This window comes from Gadus morhua, chromosome 23, assembly GCF_902167405.1.
Source record: "Gadus morhua chromosome 23, gadMor3.0, whole genome shotgun sequence".
Taxonomy (NCBI): Eukaryota; Metazoa; Chordata; class Actinopteri; order Gadiformes; family Gadidae; genus Gadus; species Gadus morhua.
Window position 1 is genome coordinate 24,727 of NC_044070.1, and position 12,988 is coordinate 37,714.

Genomic DNA, 12,988 nt, shown 5'->3' on the forward strand with positions numbered 1-12,988 from the left:
AATTCTCCAAAACAGTGGGCGCTAAAGATCAGCGCACGGTAGGCCATTGCATCCAATGAGCTCGAGTTGAAATAGTATAATGCTTACAGCACCTGGTATTCCCAGGCGGTCACCCATCCAAGTACTAACCAGGCCCGACCCTGCTTAGCTTCCGAGATCAGACGAGATCGGGCGTGCCTAAGGTGGTATAGGCCGTAAGCAATTTATAGACTTGACCATATTAGCTTTTATACAGGGGGAGGACGTAAGGAGTGAGAGCGCTGCCGTGGCCAGAGACGGGACTTGTACAGAAACAATGATTAGATCCATAATGAATGAATGAATACGTTATTCCAGACTCAGAGTTACATATTTGAACGCAATGCATTACACTGCTTTGGCGTCATCGTTTGCGTGATCTTTAGAAGAAACGTAGCGTTGCAAAACCTGGGATGGACTAAGGTGGACCGCCGTCATTGCAGCTCTCTGCTACGTCACTACACTGTCCACATGTTTCACAAATAGAGCTTGAGGAGACGTCGTCAGAGTCTGTATGTTGCTTAAATTCTCCAAAACAGTGGGCGCTAAAGATCAGCGCACGGTAGGCCATTGCATCCAATGAGCTCGAGTTGAAAAAGTATAATGCTTACAGCACCTGGTATTCCCAGGCGGTCACCCATCCAAGTACTAACCAGGCCCGACCCTGCTTAGCTTCCGAGATCAGACGAGATCGGGCGTGCCTAAGGTGGTATGGCCGTAAGCAATTATAGACTTGACCATATTAGCTTTTATACAGGGGGAGGACGTAAGGAGTGAGAGCGCTGCCGTGGCCAGAGACGGGACTTGTACAGAAACAATGATTAGATCCATAATGAATGAATGAATACGTTATTCCAGACACAGAGCAACATATTTGAACGCAATGCATTACACTGCTTGGGCGTCATCGTTTGCGTGATCTTTTGAAGAAACGTAGCGTTGCAAAACCTGGGATGGACTAAGGTGGACCGCCGTCATTGCAGCTCTCTGCTACGTCACTACACGGTCCACATGTTTCACAAATAGAGTTTGAGGAGACGTCGTCAGAGTCTGTATGTTGCTTAAATTCTCCAAAACAGTGGGCGCTAAAGATCAGCGCATTGCATCCAATGAGCTCGAGTTGAAAAAGTATAATTGCTTACAGCACCTGGTATTCCCAGGCGGTCACCCATCCAAGTACTAACCAGGCCCGACCCTGCTTAGCTTCCGAGATCAGACGAGATCGGGCGTGCCTATGGTGGTATGGCCGTAAGCATTTATAGACTTGACCATATTAAGCTTTTATACAGGGGGAGGACGTAAGGAGTGAGAGCGCTGCCGTGGCCAGAGACGGGACTTGTACAGAAACAATGATTAGATCCATAATGAATGAATGAATACGTTATTCCAGACTCAGAGCAACATATTTGAACGCAATGCATTACACTGCTTGGGCGTCATCGTTTGCGTGATCTTTTGAAGAAACGTAGCGTTGCAAAACCTGGGATGGACTAAGGTGGACCGCCGTCATTGCAGCTCTCTGCTACATCACTACACTGTCCACATGTTTCACAAATAGAGTTTGAGGAGACGTCGTCAGAGTCTGTATGTTGCTTAAATTCTCCAAAACAGTGGGCGCTAAAGATCAGCGCACGGTAGGCCATTGCATCCAATGAGCTCGAGTTGAAATAGTATAATGCTTACAGAACCTGGTATTCCCAGGCGGTCACCCATCCAAGTACTAACCAGGCCCGACCCTGCTTAGCTTCCGAGATCAGACGAGATCGGGCGTGCCTAAGGTGGTATGGCCGTAAGCAATTATAGACTTGACCATATTAGCTTTTATACAGGGGGAGGACGTAAGGAGTGAGAGCGCTGCCGTGGCCAGAGACGGGACTTGTACAGAAACAATGATTAGATCCATAATGAATGAATGAATACGTTATTCCAGACTCAGAGTTACATATTTGAACGCAATGCATTACACTGCTTTGGCGTCATCGTTTGCGTGATCTTTAGAAGAAACGTAGCGTTGCAAAACCTGGGATGGACTAAGGTGGACCGCCGTCATTGCAGCTCTCTGCTACGTCACTACACTGTCCACATGTTTCACAAATAGAGCTTGAGGAGACGTCGTCAGAGTCTGTACGTTGCTTAAATTCTCCAAAACAGTGGGCGCTAAAGATCAGCGCACGGTAGGCCATTGCATCCAATGAGCTCGAGTTGAAAAAGTATAATGCTTACAGCACCTGGTATTCCCAGGCGGTCACCCATCCAAGTACTAACCAGGCCCGACCCTGCTTAGCTTCCGAGATCAGACGAGATCAGGCGTGCCTATGGTGGTATGACCGTAAGCATTTATAGACTTGACCATGTAAGCTATTATACAGGGGGAGGACGTAAGGAGTGAGAGCGCTGCCGTGGCCAGATACGGGACTTGTACAGAAACAATGATTAGATCCATAATGAATGAATGAATACGTTATTCCAGACTCAGAGTTACATATTTGAACGCAATGCATTACACTGCTTGGGCGTCATCGTTTGCGTGATCTTTTGAAGAAACGTAGCGTTGCAGAACCTGGGATGGACTAAGGTGGACCGCCGTCATTGCAGCTCTCTGCTACGTCACTACACTGTCCACATGTTTCACAAATAGAGTTTGAGGAGACGTCGTCAGAGTCTGTATGTTGCTTAAATTCTCCAAAACAGTGGGCGCTAAAGATCAGCGCACGGTAGGCCATTGCATCCAATGAGCTCGAGTTGAAAAAGTATAATGCTTACAGCACCTGGTATTCCCAGGCGGTCACCCATCCAAGTACTAACCAGGCCCGACCCTGCTTAGCTTCCGAGATCAGACGAGATCGGGCGTGCCTAAGGTGGTATGGCCGTAAGCAATTATAGACTTGACCATATAAGCTTTTATACAGGGGGAGGACGTAAGGAGTGAGAGCGCTGCCGTGGCCAGAGACGGGACTTGTACAGAAACAATGATTAGATCCATAATGAATGAATGAATACGTTATTCCAGACTCAGAGTTACATATTTGAACGCAATGCATTACACTGCTTTGGCGTCATCGTTTGCGTGATCTTTAGAAGAAACGTAGCGTTACAAAACCTGGGATGGACTAAGGTGGACCGCCGTCATTGCAGCTCTCTGCTACGTCACTACACTGTCCACATGTTTCACAAATAGAGCTTGAGGAGACGTCGTCAGAGTCTGTATGTTGCTTAAATTCTCCAAAACAGTGGGCGCTAAAGATCAGCGCACGGTAGGCCATTGCATCCAATGAGCTCGAGTTGAAAAAGTATAATGCTTACAGCACCTGGTATTCCCAGGCGGTCACCCATCCAAGTACTAACCAGGCCCGACCCTGCTTAGCTTCCGAGATCAGTCGAGATCGGGCGTGCCTATGGTGGTATGGCCGTAAGCATTTATAGACTTGACAATGTAAGCTTTTATACAGGGGGAGGACGTAAGGAGTGAGAGCGCTGCCGTGGCCAGAGACGGGACTTGTACAGAAACAATGATTAGATCCATAATGAATGAATGAATACGTTATTCCAGACTCAGAGTTACATATTTGAACGCAATGCATTACACTGCTTGGGCGTCATCGTTTGCGTGATCTTTTGAAGAAACGTAGCGTTGCAAAACCTGGGATGGACTAAGGTGGACCGCCGTCATTGCAGCTCTCTGCTACGTCACTACACTGTCCACATGTTTCACAAATAGAGCTTGAGGAGACGTCGTCAGAGTCTGTATGTTGCTTAAATTCTCCAAAACAGTGGGCGCTAAAGATCAGCGCACGGTAGGCCATTGCATCCAATGAGCTCGAGTTGAAAAAGTATAATGCTTACAGTACCTGGTATTCCCAGGCGGTCACCCATCCAAGTACTAACCAGGCCCGACCCTGCTTAGCTTCCGAGATCAGACGAGATCGGGCGTGCCTATGGTGGTATGGCCGTAAGCATTTATAGACTTGACCATGTAAGCTTTTATACAGGGGGAGGACGTAAGGAGTGAGAGCGCTGCCGTGGCCAGAGACGGGACTTGTACAGAAACAATGATTAGATCCATAATGAATGAATGAATACGTTATTCCAGACTCAGAGTTACATATTTGAACGCAATGCATTACACTGCTTGGGCGTCATCGTTTGCGTGATCTTTTGAAGAAACGTAGCGTTGCAGAACCTGGGATGGACTAAGGTGGACCGCCGTCATTGCAGCTCTCTGCTACGTCACTACACTGTCCACATGTTTCACAAATAGAGTTTCAGGAGACGTCGTCAGAGTCTGTATGTTGCTTAAATTCTCCAAAACAGTGGGCGCTAAAGATCAGCGCACGGTAGGCCATTGCATCCAATGAGCTCGAGTTGAAAAAGTATAATGCTTACAGCACCAGGTATTCCCAGGCGGTCACCCATCCAAGTACTAACCAGGCCCGACCCTGCTTAGCTTCCGAGATCAGACGAGATCGGGCGTGCCTAAGGTGGTATGGCCGTAAGCATATATAAACTTGACCATATTAGCTTTTATACAGGGGGAGGACGTAAGGAGTGAGAGCGCTGCCGTGGCCAGAGACGGGACTTGTACAGAAACAATGATTAGATCCATAATGAATGAATGAATACGTTATTCCAGACTCAGAGTTACATATTTGAACGCAATGCATTACACTGCTTGGGCGTCATCGTTTGCGTGATCTTTTGAAGAAACGTAGCGTTGCAAAACCTGGGATGGACTAAGGTGGACCGCCGTCATTGCAGCTCTCTGCTACGTCACTACACGGTCCACATGTTTCACAAATAGAGTTTGAGGAGACGTCGTCAGAGTCTGTATGTTGCTTAAATTCTCCAAAACAGTGGGCGCTAAAGATCAGCGCACGGTAGGCCATTGCATCCAATGAGCTCGAGTTGAAAAAGTATAATGCTTACAGCACCTGGTATTCCCAGGCGGTCACCCATCCAAGTACTAACCAGGCCCGACCCTGCTTAGCTTCCGAGATCAGACGAGATCGGGCGTGCCTATGGTGGTATAGCCGTAAGCATTTATAGACTTGACCATGTAAGCTTTTATACAGGGGGAGGACGTAAGGAGTGAGAGCGCTGCCGTGGCCAGAGACGGGACTTGTACAGAAACAATGATTAGATCCATAATGAATGAATGAATACGTTATTCCAGACTCAGAGCAACATATTTGAACGCAATGCATTACACTGCTTGGGCGTCATCGTTTGCGTGATCTTTTGAAGAAACGTAGCGTTGCAAAACCTGGGATGGACTAAGGTGGACCGCCGTCATTGCAGCTCTCTACTACGTCACTACACTGTCCACATGTTTCACAAATAGAGCTTGAGGAGACGTCGTCAGAGTCTGTATGTTGCTTAAATTCTCCAAAACAGTGGGCGCTAAAGATCAGCGCACGGTAGGCCATTGCATCCAATGAGCTCGAGTTGAAAAAGTATAATGCTTACAGCACCTGGTATTCCCAGGCGGTCACCCATCCAAGTACTGACCAGGCCCGACCCTGCTTAGCTTCCGAGATCAGACGAGATCGGGCGTGCCTAAGGTGGTATGGCCGTAAGCAATTATAGACTTGACCATATTAGCTTTTATACAGGGGGAGGACGTAAGGAGTGAGAGCGCTGCCGTGGCCAGAGACGGGACTTGTACAGAAACAATGATTAGATCCATAATGAATGAATGAATACGTTATTCCAGACACAGAGCAACATATTTGAACGCAATGCATTACACTGCTTGGGCGTCATCGTTTGCGTGATCTTTTGAAGAAACGTAGCGTTGCAAAACCTGGGATGGACTAAGGTGGACCGCCGTCATTGCAGCTCTCTGCTACGTCACTACACGGTCCACATGTTTCACAAATAGAGTTTGAGGAGACGTCGTCAGAGTCTGTATGTTGCTTAAATTCTCCAAAACAGTGGGCGCTAAAGATCAGCGCACGGTAGGCCATTGCATCCAATGAGCTCGAGTTGAAAAAGTATAATGCTTACAGCACCTGGTATTCCCAGGCGGTCACCCATCCAAGTACTAACCAGGACCGACCCTGCTTAGCTTCCGAGATCAGACGAGATCGGGCGTGCCTTTTTTTTTTTTTTTTTAATCTTTTTTTTAATGCTTTCAATTTTATTACAATTTCCCGTCAGTACTTACAGCAACCTGGCCTTCCGAGGAGGTCTCCCATCCAAGTACTAACCAGGCACGACCCTGCTTAGCTTCCGAAATCTGACGAGATCGGGCGTGCCTAAGGTGGTATGGCCTTAAGCAATTATAGACTTGACCATATTAGCTTTTATACAGGGGGAGGACGTAAGGAGTGAGAGCGCTGCCGTGGCCAGAGACGGGACTTGTACAGAAACAACGATTAGATCCATAATGAATGAATGAATACGTTATTCCAGACTCAGAGTTACATATTTGAACGCAATGCATTACACTGCTTGGGCGTCATCGTTTGCGTGATCTTTTGAAGAAACGTAGCGTTGCAAAACCTGGGATGGACTAAGGTGGACCGCCGTCATTGCAGCTCTCTGCTACGTCACTACACTGTCCACATGTTTCACAAATAGAGTTTGAGGAGACGTCGTCAGAGTCTATATGTTGCTTAAATTCTCCAAAACAGTGGGCGCTAAAGATCAGCGCACGGTAGGCCATTGCATCCGATGAGCTCGAGTTGAAAAAGTATAATGCTTACAGCACCTGGTATTCCCAGGCGGTCACCCATCCAAGTACTAACCAGGCCCGACCCTGCTTAGCTTCCGAGATCAGACGAGATCGGGCGTGCCTAAGGTGGTATGGCCGTAAGCAATTATAGACTTGACCATATTAGCTTTTATACAGGGGGAGGACGTAAGGAGTGAGAGCGCTGCCGTGGCCAGAGACGGGACTTGTACAGAAACAATGATTAGATCCATAATGAATGAATGAATACGTTATTCCAGACTCAGAGTTACATATTTGAACGCAATGCATTACACTGCTTTGGCGTCATCGTTTGCGTGATCTTTAGAAGAAACGTAGCGTTGCAAAACCTGGGATGGACTAAGGTGGACCGCCGTCATTGCAGCTCTCTGCTACGTCACTACACTGTCCACATGTTTCACAAATAGAGCTTGAGGAGACGTCGTCAGAGTCTGTATGTTGCTTAAATTCTCCAAAACAGTGGGCGCTAAAGATCAGCGCACGGTAGGCCATTGCATCCAATGAGCTCGAGTTGAAAAAGTATAATGCTTACAGCACCTGGTATTCCCAGGCGGTCACCCATCCAAGTACTAACCAGGCCCTACCCTGCTTAGCTTCCGAGATCAGACTAGATCGGGCGTGCCTATGGTTGTATGGCCGTAAGCATTTATAGACTTCACAATGTAAGCTTTTATACAGGGGGAGGACGTAAGGAGTGAGAGCGCTGCCGTGGCCAGAGACGGGACTTGTACAGAAACAATGATTAGATCCATAATGAATGAATGAATACGTTATTCCAGACTCAGAGTTACATATTTGAACGCAATGCATTACACTGCTTGGGCGTCATCGTTTGCGTGATCTTTTGAAGAAACGTAGCGTTGCAAAACCTGGGATGGACTAAGGTGGACCGCCGTCATTGCAGCTCTCTGCTACGTCACTACACTGTCCACATGTTTCACAAATAGAGCTTGAGGAGACGTCGTCAGAGTCTGTATGTTGCTTAAATTCTCCAAAACAGTGGGCGCTAAAGATCAGCGCACGGTAGGCCATTGCATCCAATGAGCTCGAGTTGAAAAAGTATAATGCTTACAGCACCTGGTATTCCCAGGCGGTCACCCATCCAAGTACTGACCGGGCCCGACCCTGCTTAGCTTCCGAGATCAGACGAGATCGGGTGTGCCTATGGTGGTATGGCCGTAAGCATTTATAGACTTGACCATGTAAGCTTTTATACAGGGGGAGGACGTAAGGAGTGAGAGCGCTGCCGTGGCCAGAGACGGGACTTGTACAGAAACAATGATTAGATCCATAATGAATGAATGAATACGTTATTCCAGACTCAGAGCAACATATTTGAACGCAATGCATTACACTGCTTGGGCGTCATCGTTTGCGTGATCTTTTGAAGAAACGTAGCGTTGCAAAACCTGGGATGGACTAAGGTGGACCGCCGTCATTGCAGCTCTCTACTACGTCACTACACTGTCCACATGTTTCACAAATAGAGTTTGAGGAGACGTCGTCAGAGTCTGTATGTTGCTTAAATTCTCCAAAACAGTGGGCGCTAAAGATCAGCGCATTGCATCCAATGAGCTCGAGTTGAAAAAGTATAATGCTTACAGCACCTGGTATTCCCAGGCGGTCACCCATCCAAGTACTAACCAGGCCCGACCCTGCTTAGCTTCCGAGATCAGACGAGATCGGGCGTGCCTATGGTGGTATGGCCGTAAGCATTTATAGACTTGACCATGTAAGCTTTTATACAGGGGGAGGACGTAAGGAGTCAGAGCGCTGCCGTGGCCAGAGACGGGACTTGTACAGAAACAATGATTAGATCCATAATGAATGAATGAATACGTTATTCCAGACTCAGAGCAACATATTTGAACGCAATGCATTACACTGCTTGGGCGTCATCGTTTGCGTGATCTTTTGAAGAAACGTAGCGTTGCAAAACCTGGGATGGACTAAGGTGGACCGCCGTCATTGCAGCTCTCTACTACGTCACTACACTGTCCACATGTTTCACAAATAGAGTTTGAGGAGACGTCGTCAGAGTCTGTATGTTGCTTAAATTCTCCAAAACAGTGGGCGCTAAAGATCAGCGCACGGTAGGCCATTGCATCCAATGAGCTCGAGTTGAAATAGTATAATGCTTACAGCACCTGGTATTCCCAGGCGGTCACCCATCCAAGTACTAACCAGCCCCGACCCTGCTTAGCTTCCGAGATCAGACGAGATCTGGCGTGCCTAAGGTGGTATGGCCGTAAGAATTTATAGACTTGACCATATTAGCTTTTATACAGGAGGAGGACGTAAGGAGTGAGAGCGCTGCCGTGGCCAGAGACGGGACTTGTACAGAAACAATGATTAGATCCATAATGAATGAATGAATACGTTATTCCAGACTCAGAGTTACATATTTGAACGCAATGCATTACACTGCTTTGGCGTCATCGTTTGCGTGATCTTTAGAAGAAACGTAGCGTTGCAAAACCTGGGATAGACTAAGGTGGACCGCCGTCATTGCAGCTCTCTGCTACGTCACTACACTGTCCACATGTTTCACAAATAGAGCTTGAGGAGACGTCGTCAGAGTCTGTATGTTGCTTAAATTCTCCAAAACAGTGGGCGCTAAAGATCAGCGCACGGTAGGCCATTGCATCCAATGAGCTCGAGTTGAAAAAGTATATTGCTTACAGCACCTGGTATTCCCAGGCGGTCACCCATCCAAGTACTAACCAGGCCCGACCCTGCTTAGCTTCCGAGATCAGACGAGATCGGGCGTGCCTATGGTGGTATGGCCGTAAGCAGTTATAGACTTGACCATGTAAGCTTTTATACAGGGGGAGGACGTAAGGAGTGAGAGCGCTGCCGTGGCCAGAGACGGGACTTGTACAGAAACAATGATTAGATCCATAATGAATGAATGAATACGTTATTCCAGACTCAGAACAACATATTTGAACGCAATGCATTACACTGCTTGGGCGTCATCGTTTGCGTGATCTTTTGAAGAAACGTAGCGTTGCAAAACCTGGGATGGACTAAGGTGGACCGCCGTCATTGCAGCTCTCTACTACGTCACTACACTGTCCACATGTTTCACAAATAGAGTTTGAGGAGACGTCGTCAGAGTCTGTATGTTGCTTAAATTCTCCAAAACAGTGGGCGCTAAAGATCAGCGCACGGTAGGCCATTGCATCCAATGAGCTCGAGTTGAAATAGTATAATGCTTACAGCACCTGGTATTCCCAGGCGGTCACCCATCCAAGTACTAACCAGGCCCGACCCTGCTTAGCTTCCGAGATCAGACGAGATCGGGCGTGCCTAAGGTGGTATGGCCGTAAGCAATTATAGACTTGACCATATTAGCTTTTATACAGGGGGAGGACGTAAGGAGTGAGAGCGCTGCCGTGGCCAGAGACGGGACTTGTACAGAAACAATGATTAGATCCATAATGAATGAATGAATACGTTATTCCAGACACAGAGCAACATATTTGAACGCAATGCATTACACTGCTTGGGCGTCATCGTTTGCGTGATCTTTTGAAGAAACGTAGCGTTGCAAAACCTGGGATGGACTAAGGTGGACCGCCGTCATTGCAGCTCTCTGCTACGTCACTACACGGTCCACATGTTTCACAAATAGAGTTTGAGGAGACGTCGTCAGAGTCTGTATGTTGCTTAAATTCTCCAAAACAGTGGGCGCTAAAGATCAGCGCACGGTAGGCCATTGCATCCAATGAGCTCGAGTTGAAATAGTATAATGCTTACAGCACCTGGTATTCCCAGGCGGTCACCCATCCAAGTACTAACCAGGCCCGACCCTGCTTAGCTTCCGAGATCAGACGAGATCGGGCGTGCCTTTTTTTTTTTTTTTATCTTTTTTTATTATTTTCCAGTTCACACATTTACAGCAACCGATAACAGAGTATTATTTACATACATCATCTCTGAGAAAAAAAACTTTTACACACCCAACTTAATCCCCTTCCCTTATCCTTCCCACATCACTTAATCCTAATGAAGACAGCACAAATGTTGCGCCAAATCAGAAAATACAGATCAATCTGCATGCCCCAGTCTTTTCACCAGTTAAACAAAATCTCCCCTCCCTCCCCTTCAAAGACTAATTTACTCCCACTCAAAAAGAAATGTTCCGCCTTCTCCCCTCCATACTTATACATTAAGTTCACATCTCTTTTCATTATTGATTTAAACAACATTTTTATTTTCACTTTCCGCCCCTCAAAGTGTGCGTAGTTCCTCCTGCAGACGACCGCGAGTCTGGCATGACTCAAAACAAAATTCATTAAACAAAAATTAACGTCTATTCTTTTTTCAAACGTGCCAAACAAAAACAATGTCCTCCACCCTCCCTCCAAGTCCAACTCAGCAGCCCAGTTATCTTTCAACAGTTCTTTCAAAAACTCAAAGAAATCAACTAACTCCCCACAGTCCAAAAAATAATGTAAAAAGCTCTCATGACCACTTTTGCAAACATCACACATCACATTTACATCATTATTAATCTTATTTAGCACCACGTTTGTATAAATCCTTATTGTGTCTGATCAAGAAATCGTTGTTCTCACACTCTATACTATTATACCTTATCCCCATATTTGACCATATTTTCTTTACATTCAAACCCACAAACACTCTGCTCCACACTTTCTCAGCTGCCGGCTCCTTCATCACATCCACTATCAACCATCTGTATACTTTCTTCACACTCATTTCTCCCATTTTAATCTTTTTCCCATTCTCCATCACATATAGCTCAGGCATACTTGACTCTCCCTTCACCACACATTCACTTTGTATGATCCTGGCCCACTCTAAGGGTATACTGGTTTTAATCTTTTCATATATTTTATTTATTTTCTCTCTATTATCCATCCCCTCCAGGTCACATACCTGATCATATATGCAATTATTTCTTAAGAATCCTGGGATGACCTCATAAATGATGTCCTTTATTTGTCTAATCCCTCCTTCTATGAATTTTGGCTCATATAATGTTTTGCCATTGTGTTTAATTTTTTCGTTTAAAAACAGGGGCAGTTTTACCAACGGTAGTATCCTCTCACATTCATATTGCATCTTAGGTAAGAATTTCCTCCAGGCTTCAAAGACCTCCCTATAAAATTCTGGTATGGTTATCGTCATTGACTGTTTTAGGCCCATGTACCACACATACTGTCCTATGCCACCCACATCATTCATATATTTCTCCATAAAATCCTTCCACCCATATTTATATCCTCCCACAATATATTTCTTCACCGTTTTAATCCTTAATGCTGTCTTTTTTGTTTCTATATCTAATAAATTCAGCCCTCCTTCACACCTTTTTCCCACCAGTGTCCCATGTGCAATCTTAACTCCTTTCCCCTCCCATATAAAATCACACACAATTTTGTTAAGGTCGTTCTTAACCCATATTGGCATTTCTAATACAGACAACACATACACATAGCCTGATAGTAGCAAACTATTAACCACTGTAACCTTTCCCTTTAACCTGAGCTTCCTTGCCTTCCACCTCCCACATACAGTTTTTATTTTGTTGATAACTCCTGTCCATGTTGTCTCAGTTGCCTCTTTAGTTTCAACACCTAAATATATGCCCAACACTTTAATATACCTATCCTGCACCCTTAAACCTACTCCCTCTCTCTCTATGTTACCTATATACATTATTTCTGATTTTTCTTTATTTATTCTAGCGCCCGACGCTCTCCCATATATCTCTGCCAATTCTAGCACCCTTTTCACACTGTTCCCATCCCTCACCGTTATTGTTGTGTCGTCTGCATATTGATTTATTGTATGTATGCTCCCAGATGGTAGTTGTATGCCCTGAACTCTTGCGTCGTTTTTAATTAGTAAGGCCAGGGGCTCTGCCGAAATGGCATAGAGCAACGCCGATAGGGGACATCCCTGCCTTATCGATCTCCCAAGACAAAATCTGTCAGTCAGCACTCCATTTACTTTGACACAGCTCCTTGCACCCTCGTACAACCTCCTGACCCACCCCACTAATCTCTCTCCAAATCCAAATCTCACCAGTAATCTAAATAAAAACTCATGCTCCACCCTATCAAATGCTTTATTCCAATCTATAGCTAACACTATTCCCCCTGTTCCGTCTCTCTTCATGAATTCTATTGTATCCCTAACTGTCGCTATTGTGTCAGCTATATCCCTACCTGGTATACTGTAACTTTGAGATGTTTTGATTATATCCCCTATCACTCGTTTTAT

General features: G+C 45.9%; 17 non-coding genes and 2 pseudogenes across 17 annotated transcripts; all 19 read right to left on the reverse strand.

Moving 5' to 3' along the window:
- Window positions 1-80: 80 nt before the first annotated feature.
- LOC115537823 (5S ribosomal RNA) lies at window positions 81-200 on the reverse strand. The gene has a single exon (XR_003974916.1). It is a non-coding gene; the product is annotated as a 5S ribosomal RNA (ribosomal RNA).
- A 422-nt stretch (window positions 201-622) lies between these two features.
- Window positions 623-741, reverse strand: LOC115537817 (5S ribosomal RNA). The gene has a single exon (XR_003974909.1). It is a non-coding gene; the product is annotated as a 5S ribosomal RNA (ribosomal RNA).
- Window positions 742-1,153: 412 nt separating this feature from the next.
- On the reverse strand, window positions 1,154-1,272 carry LOC115537884 (5S ribosomal RNA). The gene has a single exon (XR_003974965.1). It is a non-coding gene; the product is annotated as a 5S ribosomal RNA (ribosomal RNA).
- Window positions 1,273-1,694: 422 nt separating this feature from the next.
- LOC115537809 (5S ribosomal RNA) lies at window positions 1,695-1,813 on the reverse strand. The gene has a single exon (XR_003974902.1). It is a non-coding gene; the product is annotated as a 5S ribosomal RNA (ribosomal RNA).
- A 421-nt stretch (window positions 1,814-2,234) lies between these two features.
- Window positions 2,235-2,353, reverse strand: LOC115537818 (5S ribosomal RNA). Its single transcript, XR_003974911.1, has one exon. It is a non-coding gene; the product is annotated as a 5S ribosomal RNA (ribosomal RNA).
- A 421-nt stretch (window positions 2,354-2,774) lies between these two features.
- On the reverse strand, window positions 2,775-2,893 carry LOC115537829 (5S ribosomal RNA). Its single transcript, XR_003974922.1, has one exon. It is a non-coding gene; the product is annotated as a 5S ribosomal RNA (ribosomal RNA).
- Window positions 2,894-3,314: 421 nt separating this feature from the next.
- On the reverse strand, window positions 3,315-3,433 carry LOC115537819 (5S ribosomal RNA). Its single transcript, XR_003974912.1, has one exon. It is a non-coding gene; the product is annotated as a 5S ribosomal RNA (ribosomal RNA).
- A 421-nt stretch (window positions 3,434-3,854) lies between these two features.
- Window positions 3,855-3,973, reverse strand: LOC115537806 (5S ribosomal RNA). The gene has a single exon (XR_003974898.1). It is a non-coding gene; the product is annotated as a 5S ribosomal RNA (ribosomal RNA).
- A 421-nt stretch (window positions 3,974-4,394) lies between these two features.
- On the reverse strand, window positions 4,395-4,513 carry LOC115537871 (5S ribosomal RNA). Its single transcript, XR_003974953.1, has one exon. It is a non-coding gene; the product is annotated as a 5S ribosomal RNA (ribosomal RNA).
- A 421-nt stretch (window positions 4,514-4,934) lies between these two features.
- Window positions 4,935-5,053, reverse strand: LOC115537799 (5S ribosomal RNA). The gene has a single exon (XR_003974892.1). It is a non-coding gene; the product is annotated as a 5S ribosomal RNA (ribosomal RNA).
- A 421-nt stretch (window positions 5,054-5,474) lies between these two features.
- On the reverse strand, window positions 5,475-5,593 carry LOC115537876 (5S ribosomal RNA). The gene has a single exon (XR_003974958.1). It is a non-coding gene; the product is annotated as a 5S ribosomal RNA (ribosomal RNA).
- A 581-nt stretch (window positions 5,594-6,174) lies between these two features.
- On the reverse strand, window positions 6,175-6,294 carry LOC115537852 (uncharacterized; annotated as a pseudogene).
- Window positions 6,295-6,715: 421 nt separating this feature from the next.
- Window positions 6,716-6,834, reverse strand: LOC115537840 (5S ribosomal RNA). The gene has a single exon (XR_003974933.1). It is a non-coding gene; the product is annotated as a 5S ribosomal RNA (ribosomal RNA).
- Window positions 6,835-7,255: 421 nt separating this feature from the next.
- Window positions 7,256-7,374, reverse strand: LOC115537843 (5S ribosomal RNA). The gene has a single exon (XR_003974936.1). It is a non-coding gene; the product is annotated as a 5S ribosomal RNA (ribosomal RNA).
- Window positions 7,375-7,795: 421 nt separating this feature from the next.
- On the reverse strand, window positions 7,796-7,914 carry LOC115537901 (5S ribosomal RNA). The gene has a single exon (XR_003974982.1). It is a non-coding gene; the product is annotated as a 5S ribosomal RNA (ribosomal RNA).
- Window positions 7,915-8,325: 411 nt separating this feature from the next.
- On the reverse strand, window positions 8,326-8,444 carry LOC115537885 (5S ribosomal RNA). Its single transcript, XR_003974966.1, has one exon. It is a non-coding gene; the product is annotated as a 5S ribosomal RNA (ribosomal RNA).
- Window positions 8,445-8,865: 421 nt separating this feature from the next.
- On the reverse strand, window positions 8,866-8,984 carry LOC115537848 (uncharacterized; annotated as a pseudogene).
- A 421-nt stretch (window positions 8,985-9,405) lies between these two features.
- Window positions 9,406-9,524, reverse strand: LOC115537886 (5S ribosomal RNA). The gene has a single exon (XR_003974967.1). It is a non-coding gene; the product is annotated as a 5S ribosomal RNA (ribosomal RNA).
- Window positions 9,525-9,945: 421 nt separating this feature from the next.
- Window positions 9,946-10,064, reverse strand: LOC115537851 (5S ribosomal RNA). The gene has a single exon (XR_003974937.1). It is a non-coding gene; the product is annotated as a 5S ribosomal RNA (ribosomal RNA).
- Window positions 10,065-12,988: the final 2,924 nt, after the last annotated feature.